Source organism: Felis catus, chromosome B2 (genome assembly GCF_018350175.1).
Source record: "Felis catus isolate Fca126 chromosome B2, F.catus_Fca126_mat1.0, whole genome shotgun sequence".
Classification (NCBI taxonomy): domain Eukaryota; kingdom Metazoa; phylum Chordata; class Mammalia; order Carnivora; family Felidae; genus Felis; species Felis catus.
In genome coordinates, this window is record NC_058372.1 from 25609763 (window position 1) to 25633403 (window position 23641).

Here is a 23641-nt window from a genome sequence, read left to right on the forward strand (position 1 = left end):
GCCTGGGTGGAAATGGATGGACTGCGGATCTCGCGCACCAGCTGATCCTGATCGTACATGCCCGCTGGTGGGCAGCACGGAGCCGGGCGTTCCTGGCAGGTGGAGGCGGGGACCAGGGCACGGGATGAAGAATCCCAGGAGGGGCGGCCATTGGAGCAGGGATTGGGTGCACCTAGGAATGCCTCCCGAGTCGTGGGGTCGCGCGCTACTGAGCTCCCTTCCATGCTGGGATTTCACTGCCGTTTCTTAAGATCTGTTCCATAGTGGGCATGACCCAGAATCTGGCTGTTAGGATCATCTTGAGCAGATCCAAAATCCCGTTGGCTTCAGGTGAGTAGAACTGCAAGAAATTTACATGCTAACATGTTTAAAATAGGTTCCAGGATTGTAGATCTATATATCTATATCATCTATATCTATACCTATCTATCATCTATCTATGGATATAGGTATATATCCAAAAAATAATAAGCAAAATATGTGTTTATATACATATATATGTATATATATACATATATATTTAAATTTTTTCTACAACGAATGTGTGTTCTTACATAATCAGGAAAAATTATTTAAAAACTGTGTACAGGAAAGAAATGCTTTGTTACATTTAAATATTGTGGAATTGAGTTTGTAGGGTGTGCGGGGTCTGTTCTTTCCTTTTAAAAAGAATATAGTCACCGTGCTGTGCATTCTATGCCCAAGATTTATTTCATATACCTGGAAGTTTATGCCTGGAAGTCTGACCATCTTTACCCATTTCACTCACCTTTGCCCCAGCCCTCACCTCTGGCAACCACCAATCTGTTCTCTGTATCTATGAATTTGGGGGTTTTACCCCTTGTTTTAGATTCTCTATGTAAGTGAGATCATATAGTATTTGTCTTTCTCTTATTTCATTAGCATAATGCCCTAAAGGTCCATCCATGTTGTCACAAATGGCAGGATTTCCTTCTTTTTTTTATGGCTGAATAATATTCGTGTGTGTGTGTGTGTGTGTGTGTGTGTGTGTGTGTGTGTGTGTTTACCACATTTTCTTTATCCATTTATCCATCATTGGGCACTTAGGTTGTTTCCATGTCTTGGCTATTTTATATAATGCCACAGTGGACATGGGGGTGCAGATATCTCTTTGAGATAGTGATTCATTTCCTTTGGGTATGTATCCAGAAGTGTAATTGCTGAAGCATATGGTTTCACCAATTTACAATTCCACTAACAGTGCAGAGGGGTTCCCTTTTCTGTACATACTTGCCAACACTTGGGATTTCTCATCTTTTTGATATAATCTTTCTAATAGTTATGAGTTGATTATCTCATTGTGGTTCTGATTTGCATTTCCCTGATGATGAGTGATGCTGAGCATCTTTTCAGTTGTCTCTTGGCCATCTGGATGTCTTCTTTGGCAAAATGTCTATTCAGTTACTCTCCCCAGTTTTGAATTGGGTTGTTTGTTTTGCTGTTGAGTTGTATGAGTCATATATATACCTATATCTATCTGCCTACCTATCTATCTATATAAAACATATCTATATGTAGATAGAGATAGATAGATATATAGATATGAGTTCTTCTTAGACGTATGATTTGCAAATATTTTCTCCCATTTTATAGGTTACCTTGTCGTACCTTTTCATACCATTCCATAGGAGACCATTTTTGGTGATGGTTTCCTTTACCATCATGATATGGAAACTTTTTAGTTTGAAGTAGTACCACTTGTTTTTGCTTTTGTTGTCTTTGCTTGTGATGTCATATACAACAAAATCATTGCCAAGACCAATGTCAAGGAGCTCACCCCCCCCCCCCTCATGTTTTCTTTTAGGAGTTTTATGGTTTCAGATCTTACGTTTAAATCTTTAACTTATTTTGAGTTAATTTTTGTGTATAGTGTAAGATAGCGGTCCAGAATCATTCATTGCATGTGGCTGTGTTTTCCCAACACTATTGAAGAGACTGTTCCTTCCCTGTTGTGTAGTCTGGGATTCTTTGTTGTGAATTAATTGACCATACATATGTGGGTTTGTTTCTGTTAATATCCATGTTAATCTTCTGTTAATCTATCTTTAATCTGTGTCTGGTTTTGTTTTCAGACCCAATACCATACAGTTTGATTACTATAGCTTTGTAATATAGTTTTAAATTAGGAAGTGTGATGCCTCCAGCTCCGTTCTTTCTCAAAATAGCTTCGACTCTTTGGGGTCTTCTGTGTTTCCACACACATCATAGGATTGTTTGTTCTATTTCTCCAAAACATTTCCCCAGGATTTTGATAGGGGTTACATTGAATCTGTATATTGCTTTGAGTAGCATGGCTATTTTAACAGTATTAATTCTTCCAACCCATGAGCACAGAATGTCATTTTATTTATGTGTCTTCAATTTATTTCATCAATGGCTTATAGATTTCAGTGTACAGGTCTTTCACCTCCTTGGCTAGATTTATACCTAGGTATTTTATTCTTTTTGGTGCAATTGTAATAGGATTGTTTTCTTAATTTCTCTTTCTGATCATTTGTTATTAGTGTATAGAAACAGAACTGATTTTTGTATATTGATTTTACATCGTGCAACTTTGCTGAATCTATTTGCCATTTGTAACAGTTCTTTTTGTGTGTGTGTGTAGAATCCTCAGGGTTATATATGTATGTGTGTGTGTATGTGTGTGTATATATATATATATATATATATATATATATATATATATGATATCATATCATCTGTAAATAGAGACAATTTTACCTGCCTAGTTGCTTTGGCTGGAACTTCCAGTACTATGTTGAATACAAGTGCTGACAGTTGACATCTGATGTTAGAGAAAAATCTTTCAGTTTGTCACCAATGAGTATGATTTTAACTGTGGGCTTGTCATATATGGCCTTTATTATGTTGAGATGTGTTCCCATCACACCTGCTTTGTTGAGGAACACTTGTCATGAATGGATGTTGAATTTTGTTAAATGCTTTTTCTGCATCTATTGGGTTGAGTATATGATTTTTATCCTTCGTTTTGTTAATGTGATGTATCACGTTGATTGATTTCTGGATGTTGCATTCCTGGAATAAACCCCGCATGATTGTGGTGTATGACCTTTTAATGTACTGTTGAATTCATTCTGCTAATATTTTGTTGGGGATGTTCTTTCCTTTGAAGTCGTCATAAATACCTGCAAGGATGTTCTCTCACATTTCTCCTATCTTATTCTCTTTCCTCCTCAAGTTCTTATATCAGTTCATTCTTTCAAACTACTCAGTGTTAAAGTATCAGTGCAGGCACAGTTGTGGTTGGAATAGTCCTGTCTGAATTTGGCCAGTTGGCCTACAGTGGCCATGCAGATGGTGGCCAGAGCCAGGAGAGATGCCTGCCCTTGGATGCATTTCAGTATCTTTATTTCAATAAAATACTTTGACTTCATATTAATCTTTCTGAAGCTTTCATACATGGTCTGAGGAAAGGAGAATGGAATAATCAGTTAAGGCCCAACTATTTTGTGAATGTACTGAGGCCATGTTTTTATTCACTCCCTTGCTGCGACAGTTTGGATCTTGGTAGACAGGGCAAGCCTTGCAGTTAGATGGAACCTGTGAAACTATATGTAGCAATCAAGACACAAATCAGTCTTAGCCAAAATATGCTGAGAATGAAACAAAACAAAATAGAACAAAATGAAAAAATGACTCATTGCACATGGCTAGCACAGCCTTGATAATATAAGGATAGTATGGAAAAGTTGAATTTATCCCAGGAATCCAGTCAATGCAACGTGATAAAATTAACATCATCTGTATCTCATTCTTAGAACAAAGGAGAAAAATTTTAATAGCAGATGCAGAAATAGCTATCTAACCTTACAGGAGAAGACAGTGGAAGACAGTGGCTAATTGATACAATAATAGACCCATTTATTGATAGTTGTTTTTTGATAAGCTAGAGCAAATGCAGAGCCCTTTACATACACCAACTTAATTTCCATTGCTCTCTTTTGAGATAAATGCCACTTATATATTGCTGTTATTATTTTAATATGTAGATAAAACTTTAGATAAGTTTTCTTCTCAAGGTTAGAAAAGTGTTCCAAATCTCATTAAAAACCCTTTCTTTTTACAGTCATTTAGATACTTTCTTAGAATGCCAAGGGCAATTATATTACAGTTTTCTTGAAATTCACAGGCATACATGTAACTCTCCTAAAAAGTAGTGGGCTGCAAAGGGAAATGAATGCTGAAAGTAGGTGTCAGAACTTCTCTGTGAGCTTGTAGCTAACTTAAAAATATTATTTTTTAGAAGTAACATTTCCTTTTCCTCCCCTATTCTTAGAAGAAATAGATCAACACACAGCTGAAATCAAATTAGAGAACCATTCACATATTTTTCTGAAAACCTAGAATTATTCTTTTAGTATCTAAAGCCTATGTAACACATATACACATCTGTATAACGTGAAATATTAAAGTGTGAAATCATGGGCGCCTGGGTGGCTTAGTCAGTTGAGCATGCGACTCTTGGTTTCTGCTCAGGTCATGATCTTAGGGTTCATGAGTTCAAGTCCCGCATCGGGTGAGCCCCACTTCTCTCTCTCTCTCTCTCTCTCTCTCCCCCTCCACCCCCTCTTGCCTCTTGCTCACTTGTGCATCTCTCCCTCTCTCTAAAAAAAAAAAAAGAATGAATGAATGAAAGAAGGAAAGAAAGGAAAGAATCAGGCTCTGTGCTGACAGACAGATTTTGTGTCTCCCTCTCTCTCTGCTTTGGATTTGTGTGCCCCTCTCTCTCTGCCCTCCCCTGCTCATGTTCTGTTTCTCTCTCTCTCTCTGTCAAAAATAAAATAAACATTAAAAAATAGAAATATATTTTTTTCAAAAGATTATAAATTAAGTAGCATAAATTAAAAAACATAAAGCAAAATTTTAAAAATATACTGATTATCTAAATGTTTAAAAAATAAATAGAGTATTCTTGCTACCTATATTTTGCTTCTTAGCCGAATCTGCTGAAATGTCACTGGTATATTTCTCAAACATTTATTTTTCAATATGATCTTATTAGAAATTTTTGACAATTTTTCATCCATTGTATTATTAGCAAATTTGAAATCACTGTCATCGTCAATCGACTCTGGTCTGTTGACGGCCTCTTGGCTTCATAGGCACGTGGCCTTTACAGCCACTCTGAGCCCTTGTCAGAAGGGCCACACTTGGTTTAATGCTTTCTTACTATCATCTTGAATCTCCAAGTTTTGATCAGAGCATCCTTCATTTTCATTTTGCACTGGATCCTGCAAATTATGTAACCAGAACTGCTGTAGATTACAGCATTTTTTTTTAACTGAGAAAACACTCTTTTTTCAGGTGCTGAGGGACCTAGGTAAGTTTAGAGCAAATTGTGAAAAATAAGGATCTTCGCAGTTCTATTTTTTTCATATTAAAATTGATAAAGCAAATCTTCAACCTTTAATAAGTTTGTGGGCCCTGCTCCTGGGCTCCCAGGGAAGCTCTACTTGAACTTTTACCAAGGTCAGAATGACTTTACCAAACCAGAACATGAGCTCTCTTTCTGCCCCAGCACACATTGTACATCTGCTTCCTTAGCAAATAACCTAGAAGAAACATTTCAAACTAAAGGTAAGAGCAAAAGTCTCCCTAAATTCCCATCTATACCTGGAAGCCTGAACCTTGCACATGCTAAAAGCATAAGAGAAAGTTTGTTATTTTCTGTAATGTCTTCTGTTATGATGATTTGTAACTCTTGATGCAACAAAAAACATACATGACTCTGTATTGCACATGGCCTCCCTGCAGCACTCTTCGTGAAGATCGAGTATCCCCAATAGTCGTCCTCCCTTGAGCTGAAATAAAGCTCTCATCCTTTTCTTTTTTTAGAAATTCTAAAAGATTTGTTCATTTTGCGTTGACAAAATGTGTAAATGTGTAAATATTTCAGTGGGAATATTTCCATATGTACGGTCGTTTTGCCTGCACACAACATGTATTTCTTTTCCGAATATTTTTATAGGACAAAACTTATCAAATGATTTGTCTATATAATTCTTTTCAAGTTTTTAACAAATTTATATGCTACAAACTTTTGGACCCAGTTTCATTGGATTCTTATATAGAGTATACATTTATCCAATTAAAAATAGAAACTCTATCTAAAGATTCTTCCCTCCCCCCCTGCAGCCAGAATATTCCAAAATTCAGTTATAGACTTTCAGAATTCAGTCCTGTATACAGTTGAGCTCAGGTTATTTTGTCACTTTCTGCATGTTCTTGTAGGTACAACTTTGAATTTTGTGTTTGACGATTTCCAAATCATCAAAATTTTATTTTAAAGACTCCACTCTGAATACTTTGATTAAACATTTCTAATTGATTTTGAACAAAATGCACATGACCTTTAGGAGACTCACTTCAAAGGTTAATATCATCATTGGACATTTAGGCTAATTTAAGATGATTCTTCCATAAAACACATGTAACTATATTCCATCTGCTGATAGATGCCAAAGAGGAAAAGCATGTACTTCCACGTTGACGTGTGTATTGTCTTCATCAGCAGCTTCATCACAAATAGTTTGTGGTTGTGATGATATAAAAAATATTTTTAAGTTTGCACAACTACATACTATGTTTCTTGGAAGAATATTGCAACTTGTTATCGCAGTCTGATCGGTGTGTATATTATAACCAGCTCCAAGTCATTTCTTCTCCACAGGTTTTTAATTTAGTAAGAATATTGTTTTTGTACAGGGTATGTTCCATCAAAATTTGATTCATATTGCCATTACAAAAATCTTCACTGATACACATTTTAACTAAGTTAGTAACAGCATTTATTCACAGAGTATTACATATTTCACCTCTGGGAGACACAACTCCCAAAAGCTTAACTTTGATTCTATCGATGAATGAAATGAAAAACTTAAACTGCTTTTTTATTTGAAGCCTTGATGAAACTGGCTTTCAAAATATGTAATTTGTCTTCTGGTACTGGAGCTAACACTTTCACATATTGGTTTACCTTTTGAAAATGGCAGAAACTAATTTAGAATAATAGTCATTTGATCAAATGAAAAGTCTGCTTAACAAAGTCACATGTACAATCACCCCCCTCCCAGAGCTCCACTTATTAGATTGTCATCTGTGGGTAGAATTTTCTTAAATTAACTACTGCCTTTTGAAGGAAATGCTGGTATTTTCTTTGAGTGAGAGAGAGAGAGTGCACGCGCAAGAGAGAACATGCGCACAGGTGGGGGAGGGGGAGAGAGAAAGGAACAGAGAATCCCGAGCAGGCGTGTGGAGCCTGATGTGGGGCTTCAACTTATGAACTGTAAGATGATGACCTGAGCTAAAACCAAGAGTTGGATGCTTAACCAGCTGAGCCACCCAGCGCTGGTATTTTCTTTTGGATAGTATCTTGGTCTTCACATGGTTGGAGATCTCGCTGTGCTGCCCACTATGGTGGGTGGTAAACACCAATCTGTGCACATTACACACTCTGTTTCTTGAGATAAGAAAACACAGTACTTAATTTTTGAGCCCACCACTTGCTGAAATGATTTATTGCAAAATAAAGAAGTATGGGGCGCCTGGGTGGCTCAGTCGGTTAAGTGTCTGACTGCGTTTCAGGTGTGATCTCACCATTTATGGGTTTGAGCCCTGTGTTGGGCTCTGTGCTGACATCTTAGCGCCTGGAGCCGATTTCAGATTCTGTGCCTCCCTCTCTCTCTGCCCCTCCCCCACTTGCACTCTGTTTCACTCTCTCTCAAAAATAAATAAATATTTTAAAAAATTAAAAAAAAAAGAAGTACAAACACACAAAAAATGTCTGTAGGTTTTCACTCAATAATGAATGATAAAGTCACTGTTGCCAGAGAGCTTAGACTTTTTTTTCTATAATTTCTATAACCAGATTTTCTATAATACATCATAACTGGATTGGTCAGCCTCTATTTCCCTGTACATATTTTCCATATGTCTACACTATAATTTTCCATGTTTCCAACTGACTTGCCATATGGTGGCCTCTCATATGCCTTGTATGAACCATGGCACAACCAAGTGGCAGATGAGGAAAGAAGTACCAAATACTTCTCCCACCGACACTGGAGACCAGAAGGACTTACCTGTACCTAGCTGCTATGACCAAGCATACCACCTTGCCAACAGATATGCTGTGGTTTTATCAGTACGGTAGTTCCTTATATAGGCATACCTCGGAGATCTTGAGGTTTGGGTTCCAGACCACCACACTAAAGCAAATATTGCAATAAAGCAAGTCAAATGAATTTTTAATTTCCCAGTGCATATAAAAGATATGTTTATACTATAGTCTATTAAGTGTGTAGTAATAGCATTATATATATCTAAAAAACGTACATAATTTAAAAATACTTTGTTGCTAAAAATGCTAACCATCATCTGAGCTTTTAGTGAGTAATCTTTTTTTTTTTAAATTTTTTAAGTTTATTTATTTATGAGAGATAGAGACAACATGAGTGGGGGAGGGGCAGAGAGAGAGGGAGATAACCCGAAAGAGGCTCCAGGCTCTGAGCCGTCAACACAGAGCCAGATGCGGGGCTTGAACTCAGAAACCATGAGATCATGACCCGAGCCAAAATCGGATGCTTAACTGACTGAGCCACCCAGGTGCCCCTAGTGAGTAATCTTTTTGCTGATGGAGGGTCTCGCCTCCTTGTTCATGACAGTTGATGGATCAGGGTGGTGGTTGCTGAAGGTTGGGGTGCTGTGGCTATAACTTAACAATGAAGTTTGCTGCATTGATTGACTCTTCTTGTCCTGAGCAATTTCTTTGTAGCATACAATGCTCTTTGATAGCATTTTACTCATAGAAGAACTTTCAGAATTGGAGACCATCTTCTCAAATTCTGCCGCTGCTTTATCACCTAAGTTATGTAATATTCTAAATCTTGTGCTGTCACGTCAACAATCTTCACAGCATCGTCACCAGGAGAAGCTTCCATCTCAGGAAACTACTTTCTTTGCTTCTCTGTAAGAAGCAGCTTCTCATCCGTTCAAGTTTGATCATGAGATGGCAGCAGTTCAGTCACATCCTCAGGCTCCACTTCTAGTTCTCTCGCAGTTTCTGCCCCCCTGCAGTTACGTCCTCCACTGAAGTCCTGAACCCCTCAAAGTCATCCATGAGGGTGGGAATCAACTTCTTCCAAACTCCTGCTCATGTTGATATTTTGACCTTTTCCCATAAATCGGGAATGTTTTGAATGCCGTTTGGTGAATCCATTCCAGAAGTTTTTCAGTTGACTTTGCCCAGATCCATCAGAGCAGTCATGCTCTGTGGCACCTCTAGCCTTACAAAATGTGTTTCTTAGATAATAAGACTTGAAAGTTGAAATGACACCTTGATCCATAGGCTTCAGAATAGACGTTGTATTAGCCAGTGTGAAAACAATATTCATTTTGTACATTTCTGTTGGAGCTCTTGGTTGACCAGGTGCATTGTCAACGAGCAGGAATATTTTGAATCCTTTCTTTTGAGCAATGGGTCTCAACAGCGGCCTTTAAATATTCAGTAAACCACATTATCAACAGATATGCTGTCATCCAGGCTTTGTTGTCCTAGAGCACAGGCAGAGTAGACTTAACATAATTCTTAAGGGCCCTAGGATTTCTGGATGGCAAATGAATATTGGCTTCAACTTCAAGTCACAAACTGCAAAGCCCCTAACAAGAATGTTAGCTGACCTTTGAAGCTTTGAAGGCTGGCATTAACTTTTCTTCTCTAGCTATGCAAGTTTTAGATGGCATCTTCTTCCAATAGAAGTCTGTTTTGTTTACATTGCAAATACGTTGTACAGCTGCCTTCCTTAATGACCTTAGCTAGATCTTCTGGATAGTTTGCAGCACTTGCTGCTTTGCCTTGCACTTTGATGTTATGGAGATGGCTTCTTGCCGAAAACCTCATGAACCAGCCCCTTCTAGCTTCAGACTTTTCTTCTGCAGCTTCCTCACCTCTCTCAACCTTCATAGAACTGAAGAGAGTCAGGGCCTTGCTCTGGATTAGGCTTTGGCTTCAGGGAAGGTTGTGGATGGTTTCATCTTCTACCCAGACCACTGAAACTTTCCCCATATCAGCAGTAGGGGAGTTTCACTTTTTTATCATTCATGTGCTCCCTGCTTTGGCACTTTTAATTTCCTTCAAGAGTTTTCCCTTTGTGTGTACAGCTTGGCTTTTTGCCACAAGAGGCTCGTCTTGGTTTTTGACATGCTTTGCTCGTTCTTGTAATCATTTCTAGATTTGATTTAAAGTGAGACATGTGTAACTCTTCCTTTCCGTTGAACAGTGATTAATTTCAATATTTTCAATATTGTTGTGTCTCAAGGAGTAGGAAGTCCTGAGAAGGGAGCGACATGGAGGAATGGCCAGTCAGTGAAGCAGTCAGAGCACAACAATATTTATCAGTTAAGCTCTCCATCTTATATGGGCATGGCTGGTGGCACCCCCAACAATCACAATATAACATCAAAGATCATTGGTCCTAGGAGCGCCTGTGTGGCTCAGTCGGTTAAGTGTCCAACTTTGGCTCAGGTCATGATCTCACAGTTCAGGAGTTTGAGTCCCATGTCGGGCTCTGTGCTGACAGCTTGGAGCCTGGAGCCTGCTTTGGATTCTGTGTCTCCCTTTCTCTCTGCCCCTCCCCCGCTCACACTCTGTCTCTCTCCCTCCCAAAACTAAATAAACATCAAAAAAAGTTTTAAAAAAAGATCACTGGTCATAGGTCATCATTACCAATGTAATGACAAAGTTTGAAATATTGCAAGGGTTACCAAAATGTGAGACACAGACACGAAGTAAGCAAATTCTGTTGGAAAAATGGTATCAATAGACTTGCTTGATGCAGGGTTGCCACAGGCCTTCAATCTGTTTAAAACAAAAACAGTATCTGCAAAGCTCAATGAAGCACAGTGTGATAAAACGAAGCACAGTAAAATGAGGTCTGCCTGAATGATGTGCTTGAGAAAAGGGAGGGCCTGGAAAGGGTCAAGAAAAAAGAAATTCACTAGTTGCCTTTTAGATTTAACCTCAGGTTATAGTGAGTAGTGCGAACTCTATGAATTGCTGCGTCAGTTACCAATTTACTGTCTCTCTGCTCTATCTCCACTGTTCACTGAATCAGTATTACTTCACCAGCAGGTACAATGTTGGATTCGTCAGTAGGGAGCGCTGGAGAGACAGTTCGAGGAGACAGCAGTGGAAAGGCCCTGATTTCCCTCCCAGATGCTGGTCCTCCTATGGTTATTCAGTGCAGAGGCCAGCAACCCACAGTGACCGTTTCTACCTGCATTCCGATGCTTTCCCTGTGCAGTGGCCTTTCTGCAGTCACAAAGCCCACAACCCCATTCTGCAGTCACTAAACCTGCAACCCAGGCAACTGTATCCTGTCCTGGCATTTTGCTTCTACAGACCAGCTTCTCCCACCAGCAACAGCCAACAGCATCTCTGCGCCAGCTCTGACCCATGCCCTCTGGCCGGTGGCTGGCTTTGTGTTCCTGTGGCAGTCACCCCCTCTTCAAAGAGCTTTGGACCTCAGTAGGGTTCTCCCAGGTCGTTGGTCCTTTCGTTGTGTTCCATTGTCCACTCTTCTCAGCCCCGAGGTAGCAGCTGGCCCTTTGCACTGCCTGCTTCTGCTCTCCTGGATCCCATTTCACTCCTTTGCTTAATGAGCAATTCTGTATACTGATTCCCCTGTTCAAATAATGGAGGTAGCTATGTCTCCTAAGTGGGCCTTGACTGATATTGCACATGAGAGTCACACACTGTCAGCCAAGACCATGGCAGAATCTTTACATACTAAACAAAGGTCTACCAAGCCTCTCCTGGTTTAGTTTAATGTAACTATTAGCAGAAATCCATTAAAAATGAAAAAGCTAGGACAGATGCTGAACAGATGGTCTGAAGTCAGGACAATAGGTATTAATGGGACTGTCCCAGGCAAACCAAGGTGTATGAATTATACTATACCACGTTCCTAGAGGATATGAGGGTTATGTTTCTATTTAACTTACTACCTGCAGTGCTAGTCAAAGCCCCCTGAAAAGGAATGAACATATTTAGGAGACAAACAGACTGCTCTAATTATTTGTCACACAACTCCTTATCATTTAATAAAGTCGACCTTTTTTTTTTTCCAGACAAAATGAGCTCAGGATCTTTCTAACAATGGTAGTAGTAGGTCTCTTGGTAATGACAGTACTCAAAATTTGGTTTGATTCATCCTTATGCAATCAAGACTAACTGCTTGGTACACAGGAGTCATTCTGAGTCTTTAACTTTGTGTGTGTGTGTGTGTGTGTGTGTGTGTGTGTGTGCGTGCGCGCGTGTGTGCATATCATCTCCTCGCCCTCAATTCCACTTTTACTGTGTGCATCATTGCTTTGCTAGAGCATATCCTGTGGGAGCTTTCTGCAAAATTGTCTCATGGGAGGTATGTTTTTGGAGACCTCTTTGTATAATTGTTTTTTTTTTTTGAAGGAGAGAGAGACAGAGCATGAGCGGGGGAGGAGCAGAGAGAGAGGGAGACACAGAATTTGAAGCAGAGACCTCTTTGTATAAAAAGGTCTTGATTTTACCATTATTTTGGCTACTATTTTGAATGGGAATATAATTTTGGTTTGGAAACTTTTTTTACTCAAATTCTTAAAGATGTTGCGCTCTAGAATTCTCTCTTCTAATGTTGCTGTTAAGAAGTCTAAAGACATTCTGATATTCGGTCCTGTGCACCTGTGTATGGGAGTTTGTTTTCCTCTTGAGATGTACAATCTTTGCTTTATCTGTTGTTCTGTATTCTTATGATGATGTGTAGGGACGAGTGTGTGCAAGGGGACTTGGTAAACCCTTTAAGTCTAGAAGGCAGGTCCTTAATTTCTGGGAAAACATTTTAAAAAATGTTCTCACATTTTTAACACTTTCTTCTTCTCTGGCTTCACTTTCTGGATAATACAGTCGACCTTTGAACAGCATGGGTTTGAACAGCATGGGTCCATTTATATGCAGATCTTTTTCAGTAACTGCTGTACAGAACTATAAATATACTTTCCTTATGATTTTCTTCATACCATTTTCTTTTCTCTAGCTTAGTTTATTGTAAGAATACAGTATATAATACAAAATAACATACACAATTTGTGTTAATTGACTATTTATGTCATCAATAAGTCTTCTAGTCAACAGTAGGCTATTAGTAGTTAAGTTTTGGGGGAGTCAAAAGTTATACACAGATTTTTGGCTGTGTGGTTGGGGGGGGGTGCCCCTAATCCCGTGCTGTTCAGAGCTTGACTGGACTTCCAAATAACACTCTTAAAATTAAGGGAGGGAATTACAGTGCCCTAACCAGGCACTACTGGCAGTTAGCAGTTGCTATTATGTCACAAACGCTTGTTTCTTTCACAAGTTGATTGAAATACAAAACCTGGCAAACTAATTAATGTGATGCTTTTGAAATTGAGGTACCGGGTTGTTTCTGCACATTCCTAGGTCCATATGTATCCACAACATTTCTTTCTAATAGCATGCTTTCATTTTGGTAGTCCTCTAAACATTTGAATATGAGCATGCTTTCGATTATCTGCATGATCATTTGAGAGTGGAGTATTCTGCATTTAGGATCATGCTGATACGAAGCAGTACAAGTCGCATTGTGGCAGGGTAGTGAAATAGGACAGAAATAGATCTTACATAGTGATTCATGAACTCTGTGGACTGGCCAAATAGCCAGTTTTAGGTCAGTTTGAATGGAGAGCAGTGGTGGGGACACTGGGGAGAAGAGACTTCGGCAAGTCAAACCCGTGCATTGGTGTAGATGGGTACACTGAACTCAACAGAAAGGGCAAAACACAGTATCGTTTTCAAGTTGAAATGGAAGTTTTGTTCCAGCAAAGCAGTGTCACAGGTAATGAGAAGATGACTGCATAGAACCCTTCAGTCTGTTCTCAGGAAGTGAAAACTCCGTGCCCTAAGCGTTCACACAACCACACCCTAATCCTTAGTGACACTCGTTCACCATAATTAAACTCCTCCTCCCTCACTGATGGGTGGGACACTCTTTTTTGTTATTATTTTAGAGAGAGCCTGAGAGCAAGCTGAGGAGAGGGGCAGTGGGGAGAGAGAGAATCTCAAGCAGGCTCCACACTCAGCATGGAGCATGATTCTGTGATGCTGGGATGGTGACCTGAGCTGAATCAAGAGTTGGACACTCAACTGACTGAGCCACCCAGGCACCCCGGCACTCTTTAATATTGTCTTGTGACAATATTGTTACTACAGGGTATGGCAGAAAGAGCTTGCTAAGGAAAAGAGGCCTATGGACCACAGCCTTATTTCTTGCATGAACTGTCTGTGGGACCCACAGTGAGCCACACAAATGACATCTCTTTCCCTCTCCTCCGCTGGAGAACATGAGGAGTAGAGTCAGCAGTCTATGTGCTTTCTAGCTCTGACAGTTCATGATGCTGTCTCTGTTCTTCTGGGATGAATTAACAGAGGCAAATGCATTGTTTTCACTCCACATCTTCTTGAAACCATGAAAACCTGTTGGGAATGTTGCCGGGAGAGTGGGAGGGGAGTCAGGGGAAGTGCAGGTGGTTGTTGCTGAAGTCTATGGCTGATCACTGAATGTGGACATTCCAACTCCCAGTGAAGGCTAAGAAGGCCTCCTCACAATTAGTTCCCAGCAAACTTTTCAATGTGAAATATTACCACATCTAACGATACGGACTACAGGATCTCAACCTGTAGGAACTCTGGCTGTGCCTGGACTCCCCAGCCCTCCCGGACAAGCAGAAGTCTGAGATGGAGGGCCTGGAGTTCAGCCAGAAAGTCAGCTTGGGGTATATCTTTCCTGGGGTCTCCAAAGTTCTGAGCCAAGGCAATCAGAAAAACCACATCAAGGAATTGGGGCTTGGGAACCACACATAATACAAATATTAGTTGAAGAGGTGTGAAAAATGAGGTATGGGTTAAGAAGGGCAGAATGTGAAACTGAGAATAGTGTCTCTGAATCATGACTGGAAACTTCTCATCAGGCACCTTTGGCCACGCTGATGGGGAAGGCCTCTGTATCCCCTGCCTCAACCCCGTGACACACTTCCTCATCTCTCACCTTCACTGTGCTTGCCTAACATCATGCCTCACTGCTCGTGGTGGTGGCCTCCCACAATATACTCTTCATAATGCAGCCAGAGGAATTATTCTAAAGTGTAGCCAGAAATGGCTACACGTCTCCCCACTTAAGATCCTTTGGTGATTCCCCATAACCCACGAGACAAAGAGGAAAGTCAGTGTGATGATTAAGTTTATGTGTCACCTATGGCTGTGCCATAGTACCGAAATATTTGGTCAATACCAGTCCGAGTATTGCTGTGAAGGTATTTTTAAATATGAAATTAACATTTAAATCAGCAGACTTTGAGTAAGGTAGATTACTCACAGTAATATGGGTGGGCCTTATCCAGTCAGTTTACCTTGAGAGAAAATGACTGAGGTTACCTGAGGAAGAGGGAATTCTGCCTTCCAACTTGAGCTGCAGCATCAACTCTTCCCTGCCCTAGAGATTTTGGAACTGCCAGCCTCCATAATTGCATGGGGAAAGATCGAGAGAACTCTCCCTCAATGGTCCATGGTCCTCCACCTTTGCCCCACTCTAGAATCCATCCCACTGCCTGGATTTCCACTCAAGTGATCCTCCCTAATTGATTTGGGGTTCAGAATGGCCATAGGAGTTTTTTGAAATAGGAGAGGCAAATGCTACTTGGAGGTATCTGGGAAAGCTTCCTGGAGGAGGCACTGTTTGAACTGAATTGTGACAGAGCAACTAGGGTGCCAGGCACCCTGTGTGTACATGTAGAGGAATATGCATGTAGGATATGGAGGCATGACAAAAAGTTTACCACAGCTGGAAAGGAAAGAAGACAGAGTCAAGATCTTAAGAGACTTATGCTCTTTGATTGACAATTTGGACTTGATCTTTGAGATAAGAGGGTGTTATGAAGGATGATCAGATTTGGAATGATTATTTGGGATCCAGTGTGGAGAGCAGGTTGGCATGGATCAGGTGAAGGAGAGAAAGGAGGAGAGCCTCATCCAAGCAGTGGAGGTGACAAGGAGAGGGTGGATGGGAGGGATGCTAGGATGATAGAAGTGACAGGGCCTTTGATCATTTAGCTGTGGGGTGAGGCAGAGGGCTCCCTCCAGGTTTCTGAGAGATGTCTAGTAGTACAGAGACTGGAAAAGCCTGCATACAGCTCAAGATATAGGCTAGAGATTTGGACATAATCAGTAAGAGTCAAAACTTGAACCTGTACATATAGCTGAAGTCATCCAAGAAGAGCATATTACAGAATGAAAGGAAGAGAGCTTAGAATGGAATAATGGAACATTTCAGGTTGAAGTAAAGGAATCTGGAGAGAAAGGAAAGGGACTAGGAGAGTCCTCTGGAGATCCCAGCAAGGCAGCAACAGCAAAAGAGCAGAACATTGCCAACATAAAATGAAATAAGAGCCAGGGTATTTTTTTTTTTTTTTGGTTGTGACAATTAGAAGGTCATTGGTGACCTATGGGGGCAGTTTTGGGGAATTTTGGGGTGAAAGTCAAACTTCAGTGGGTGAGGAATAAATCAGAAGATCAGAAAAAGGCAACAGTTAATGTAAACTTTAAAAAATTTTTATTTATTTATTATTGTTTAAAAACATAATTTATTGTTAGGTTACCTAACATATGGTGTATACAGTGTGCTCTTGGTTTTGGGGGTAGATTCCCATGATTCGTCACGTACATACAACACCCAGTGCTCATGCAACAGGTGCCCATCACCTTTTTTCCCCTCTCCCACCCTCTGCATCAACCCTCAGTTTGTTCTCTGTATTTAAGAGTCGATTACGGTTTACCTCCCTCTCTGTTTGAAACTATTTTTCCCCCTCCCTTTCCCTATGGTCTTCTGTTAAGTTTCTCAAGTTCCACATATGAGTGAAAACATATGATATGTTTTCTTTCTCTGACTGACTTGTTTCACTTAGCATAATACCCTCCAGTTCCATCCACTTGTTGCAAATGGCAGGATTTCATTCTTTCTCATTGCCAAATAGTATTGCATTGTATATATTAACCACATCTTCTTTATCCATTTATCAGTTGATGGACATTTGGGCTCTTTATATAATTTGGCTATTGTTGAAAGTGCTGCTGTAAACATTGGGGTACATGTGTCTTTATGAATCAGCACTCCTGTATCCTTTGGGTAAATTTCTAGTAGTGCTATTGCTGGGTCATTTTTTGAGGAACCTCCAGCTAATCTTTGACAAAGCAGGAAAGAGTATTCAATGGAAAAAAGACAATCTCTTTAGCAAATGGTGCTGGGAGAACTGGATAGCAGCATGCAGAAGAATGAAACTGGACCACTTTCTTAAACCATACACAAAAAATAACTCAAAATGGATGAAAGACCTAATGTGAGACAGGAAACCATCAAAACCCTAGAGAAGAAAACAGGCAACAACCTCTTTGACCTCAGCCACAGCAATTTCTTCCTTGACACGCCTCCGAAGGCAAGGGAAATAAAAGCAAAAATGAACTATTGGGACCTCATCAAAATAAAAAGCTTCTGCACTGCAAAGGAAACAATCAACAAAACTAAGAACCTGCGGAATAGGAGAAGCTATTTGCAAATGACATCAGATAAAGGTTAGTATCCAAAATCTATAAAGACCTTACCAAACTCTACACCTGAAAAACAAATAATCCAGTGAAGAAATGGGCAGAAGACATGAATAGATACTTTTCCAAAGAAGACATCCAGACGGCCAACAGACACATGAAAAGATGCTCAACATCACTCATCATCAGGGAAATACAAATTAAAACCACATTGAGATACCACCTCACACCGGTCAGAATGGCTAAGATGAACAACTCAGGAAACAACAGATGTTGGTGAGGATGTGGGGAAATGGGGACCTTCTTGCACTGTTGGTGGGAATGCAAACTGGTACAGCTGCAATGTATACTTTTTAAAGAAACTTAACTGTCAGTGGAAGAATAAGAAATAGAATGGTAGCTACAGGCATGAGAAATAAGAGAAGTGTGGTTAATTGGTTTTTAACATAGGAGGGGCTGGGCATATTTATGAGATGTGACTAACATGACTCCAAAGGACTACAAGAGATTAAAGATAGAGGAGAGAAGGCAATTAATGGAACCATGACCTGGGGAACGAGGAGGGGGTCTGCTTTCCTTGAAACAGAAGGGGTAGAGACATGGTAGGTCAGATAAGGAGAGTTGGCCACTCCTCCAAGAGCTGGAATAAAGAGGCACCTGTCACCAGGACAGGTGCTGGGACCTCATTCAGTCAGGAGCCCCTGGCTAAAACCCTCCCCCGGAGCGCCAGGTGAGCAGGGGGAGAGGTGGGGGAGGGAGAACCCACACAGGCAACCCGAGGAAGAGATAGGAGGGTGACAATAGGACATAGGGAAAGAGGAGAGTGGGACGGGTGCGGAGGCCAGGGCTCCTCATGCGTGCCCACTGTGTTGTGGGGGTGTGCTGGGGGTCATCACGCACGCCCTGCTGCCTTGTGGGGATGGGGGCATCACGTGGGGCCCCCAAGGCCAGGCGCTAGAGTTGCAGTTTCTTAGCCTTGGAACAGAAGTCCTGTGGGCCGGTGGTTCAGAAGTGGGAGCAGGGGTGTCTTTCCTCAGACTCGTGGGCAGTGGGGGGCAGTGGTGACATTGCTTTGGATTTGGTGGCCTGGAGTTGCCATGGCCTCCCTGGGGTCAGTCCCTGCCACCCATCTGCCTGGTCCCTCTGCTAGTGACTTACTGGCAACCTCATGTTCTGCTTTTTCTCTGATTAAACAGAAGTAAACAATTTGAGCTTATCGCCTTCATCCACCACTTCCCCTCAACTTGGAAAAAATGCTTCTTCACTTGGCTGCCCTTTGTGGTGCGTCGCAGGAGCTCCCTTAACCCACTTCCTCACCCCAGATACTCCTCGGCCCCCACCGCTGGGCCCACCCACTCCAGAAACACCTGCCCCCCAGCCACCTCCCCTGCCTCATGCCCTCCCTGCCTCCTCGTACAAACCTCCCAGATCAACCATTTCCCACAGAGGCGTCACAGGTACCTCCTCTTCCTTCTTCTTAGTACCTTCAAATATTGGAAAGTACCCAGAACTAGTTGAATTTCTTTCCTTGTGTCTTCACTATACATTCTTAGTAATTTCATCCATTCACATGGAACTGCCTGGAATAGGGATGCTTATGGCTCCTTATGTCTCACTCTAGAATTAACTGCTAATTCTGAGGCTCCTGCCTGTTTTCACGACATCCTTGGTGTCCTTGGTGACACATTCATTTGGGAGGTCCCACTAACCTCAGAAGGAACATATCGTCTTCCCTGTTCTGAGGCGGCTTCCTTGTGAAACTGGCCCTGTGGCTCTTGGCTGACCCTAAGTATAAATTTAGCTACAAACTAGAATAGTCCTTGACTTTTCCTCCTCCTCCCTAAGCCTATGTGGCCAGTCACCTGGCCTGGCACTTTTCTCTCCTACTTCTCCACCAAAATTCTTTCCTCTGCATTCCAGCCATTGCTAGTCTGTTGTAGTGGCCTACCCACAGGCTCCCCAGGGGCTTTCACCAGTGGATGATGGGCCATATTATTTTGCTAAAATTCCAAACTACTCCTGTCCAACATTTGTTTAAAACTATGCATGACTTTCTAAACCATAGATTAAGTTTAGACTCCACAACCTGCTACGAGGGGCCTCCCCCTGGGTCTCCAACCACATCTCTGACAGGGCACCCTGCAGACCCACTCACGTAGGCCCTGCGTGGACTTGGTCTTCCCGCTGTTGTTACAGAGCTCATGGCTAACTGGCCAGCAGTGCATTCATGTATCTCCTCTCCCCTGGGGCCCAAAATCCAGGTGAGGACTTCGAGCACCTAGTTTGCATTTTTCATCCCCCAAAACATGTAAGGAAAGGTCTGCATATTTGCACTTTGAATAAACTCACGGCAGTTTGTAGAGAAGCAGGGAATTCACAGGCATACAAGGGTCCCAGGAAGCTCCTACATACTGGAGAGAAGAAGCCTTGCTTTTGAGATGTGGCATTCTTTCTGTGAGACCTGAGGACAGTAATTTCATTGTCACAGGTCTTATTTGTTCATCTGTAAAAGGAAAACTAGTTTGATGCTAATTCATTTTAATGGCTGGAAGTCAAACCTTTCCACAGTTCAGTATTTATGACACTGTAGCACTGTGGCCCTGGCATTCATAGGTATTATTTGTGTTAGTCATATTGAAATGAATTCCTATTTAGACTTTTTGGGGGAGGTCCACATTGTTTGAAGTTCCAGCCCTCTCAAAAACTTTACTGTGAGAGTGGACTGGACCACCAAGAAGAAGTGGGAGAAGGAGTTATTCTGTTACCTCCCTCCCACCCTACTGACACTGGTGTGAGCTGAGACACACCCCAGAGGCACACTGTGTGTGAATGTGTGTGCATGCCTTTGTATCATGGCTATGGAATAGATAATGATGGGAGATATCATGCCACTGACCAGCGCCTGGATGCTGAAAAGGATTGGAAATGAGGAATGGAGATGAAAGAAGAGAAAAGACAGGAGAAACTAGAAGTAGGCAAAAACAAGGCATTAAAAGTAGTTAACATCTAAAAGTGAGGTTGATGGGATATTTGAGTTCATTTTCACCAATTCGGACAGGACAGTGAAACACACACACAGACACACGCTCACCAGCCTAGGTTTATGCCTGCCTCATCTAGATAGCAAAACTCTCAAGCTCAAATAAGGTCAAATTCAAATTTTATTTGTGTCTCTGCTCTTTGCTTCATCTAGTTCTCTCCTTCTTTGGTCCTCTCTAGTTGGTGGACCCCAGTGCTTTGAAGTTTGAATAGCTCTTTCTGGCTCTCAGCTCTTTCTTTATTTCCTGAAATGTCTTTAGGTGTGAGGTGAGGTCGTGTGGACTGGAAGAGGCCTGGAAGAGGCTGGCCTCTGCTCCGCCGAGGGCTTGCCCATGGCCAACACACCAGCCTTCTAGAAACTACAGCCTTCAAGTATAATCAGTGCAGCTGAAGGATCCCGAGGGGCTTTGTGATTTGAGGACAGTTGAGGAACTTTAACATTTAACATGATCTATGTCACTATTATGCTTTCTTGGTTGACATTTTCACACATCCTTTGAGACTTAAAACAACTTATGTTGGTTTTGGCTGTTCTTTATTTAGAGAATGGCCTTTGCACATTTTTTTTTAATGTTAGACACTCCCTCTTAAACTATTTTTGGAGGAAGCTTACCACAAAACATCCAACTGTAGAGATGCTCATATTGAAACAGAGATCCCTTAGTCTCATCCACCCAGCTCTGCTTTCCTCCCACTGTGCCCTAATAAACTCAAAGGACTGTTCTTAAGGCTTAATGGAGCACAGTTTCAAAACTGCATCACTTTGTAGCCCCCCCTGGGAAACAGGAAGATGAAAGATCAGATGATGACCCATCTGTGAAAATGAGTCTGTAACAGTATGGTGGTTCCCCAAAAATTAATCATAGAGGTACCATATGATCCAGCAATTTCACTTCTGGGTATTTACCCAGGAGAATTAATGGCAGGAAGCAGATATTTATATATCATTGTTCATAGCAGCACTATTCATAATAGCCAAAAGGTGGACACAACCCAAGTGTTCATAGATGGTTGAATGGATAAACCAAAGGTGCTGTATACATACAAGGGGATATTATTCAGTCTCTAAAAAAGAAGGAAATTCTGGCACATGCTGAAATATGGATGAACCTTGAGGACATTATGCTCAGTGAAATAAGCCAGTCACAAAAGGACAAATATATGATTCTCCTTTTGTGAGTTATCTAGAATAGTCAAATTCAGAGACAGAAAGTAGAATGGTGGCTGTCAGGGGCAAGGGTGGGAATGGGGAGTTAATTTTTAATGGGTTTTCAGTTTCAGTTTTGCAAAATGAAAAGAGCTCTATGGACGGATGGTAGCACAACAGTGTGAATGTACTTAATGTGACAGTGCCTTAAACTGAACATTTAAAAATGGTTACGGCAGTAAGTTTTGTTATGTGTATTTTACCATAATTAAAAAAGAATTAAAAACCTCAAATCTGTGCATGATGAACCTTATATCTGGATAGAGTTTTCAGTAACCTTGTTTTGCTTAGTTTTGAATTTCTTAAACTAGGCACTATCTTTCATATATGTATGTTTATTTTTGAGCAACAGAGAGAAAGAGAGAGAGAGGGTGTGCATGAGAAGAGGAGGGACACAGAGAGAGCAAGACACAGAATCCAAAGCAGGCTCCAGGCTCTAAGCTGTCAGCACAGAGCCTGATGCAGGGCTTGAACCCACGAACAGTGAGATCATGACCTGAGCTGAAGTTGGATGCTTAACCGACGGAGCCACCCAGGTGCCCCTGGACACTATCTTTCTTATGTGGCTTTAAAATTTTTTGAGCTAAGAACCAACAGTCCTAATATTTATATGGAACCAGAAAAGACCCCAAGTAGCCAAAGAAATGTTGAAAAAGAAAACCAAAGCTGGAGGCATCAGAATTCCAGACTTTAAGCTGTATTACAAGGCTGTAATCATCAAGACCATATGGTATTGGCACAAAAACAGACACATAAATCAATGGAATAAAATAGAGAACCCAGAAATGGACCCACAAATATATGGCCAACTAATCTTTGACAAAGCAGGAAAGAGTATTCAGTGGAAAAAAGACAGTCTCTTTGGCAAATGGTGCTGGGAGAACTGGACAGCGACATGCAGAAGAATGAAACTGGGCTATTTTCTTACACCATACACAAAAATAAATTTAAAACATAAAGACCTAAATTTGAGGCAGGAAACCATCAAAATCCTACAGGAGAAAATAGGCAGCAACCTCTTTGACCTCAGCCACAGCAGCTTCTAATTGGCATATCTCCAGAAGCAAGGGAAATAAAAGCAAAAATGAACTATTGGGACCTCATCAAGATAAAAAAGCTTCTGTACAGTAAAGGAAACAATCAACAAAACTAAAAGGCAACCAACAGAATGGGAGAAGGTATTTACAAATGACATATCAGATAAAGGCTTAAGATCCAAAATCTATAAGGAACTTACCAAACTCATATTAAAAAAATACTCTGAGAAATGGGCAGAAAACCTAAATAGACACTTTTCCAAAGAAGACATCCAGATGGCTAACAGACATGAAAAGATGCTCAATATCACTCATCCCCAGGGAAATACAAATCAAAACCATAATGAGATACCACCTCACACCTGTCAAATGGCTAAAATTAACAACAGATGTTGGTGAGGATGTGGAGAAAGGAGAACCCTCTTGCACTGTTGGTGGGAATTCAAACTGGTACAGCCACTCTGGAAAACAGTGTGGAGGTTTCTCAAAAAATTAAAAATAGAACTACCCTATGACCCAGCAATAGCACTAGTAGGAATTTATCCAAAGGATACAGGAGTTCTGTTTCAAAGGGGGCAGATGCACCCTGTTGTTTACAGCAGTGGTATCAACAATAGCCAAGTATGGGAAGAGCCCAAATTTCCATTGACTGATGAATGGATAAAGAAGTTGTGG

The 23641-nt window shown here is 41.0% G+C and overlaps 1 protein-coding gene across 1 annotated transcript in view; it reads left to right on the plus strand.

Annotated features, from left to right (window-relative positions):
- The first annotated feature begins 198 nt into the window (after positions 1–198).
- The window catches only part of SERPINB9 (serpin family B member 9), a 59391-nt gene continuing 35948 nt past the window's right edge, over positions 199–23641 (plus strand). The window contains exon 1 of the mRNA XM_006931498.5: positions 199–330. The gene's annotated coding sequence lies outside the window, so the exon portion shown is untranslated. The remainder of the gene's footprint in view (positions 331–23641) is intronic.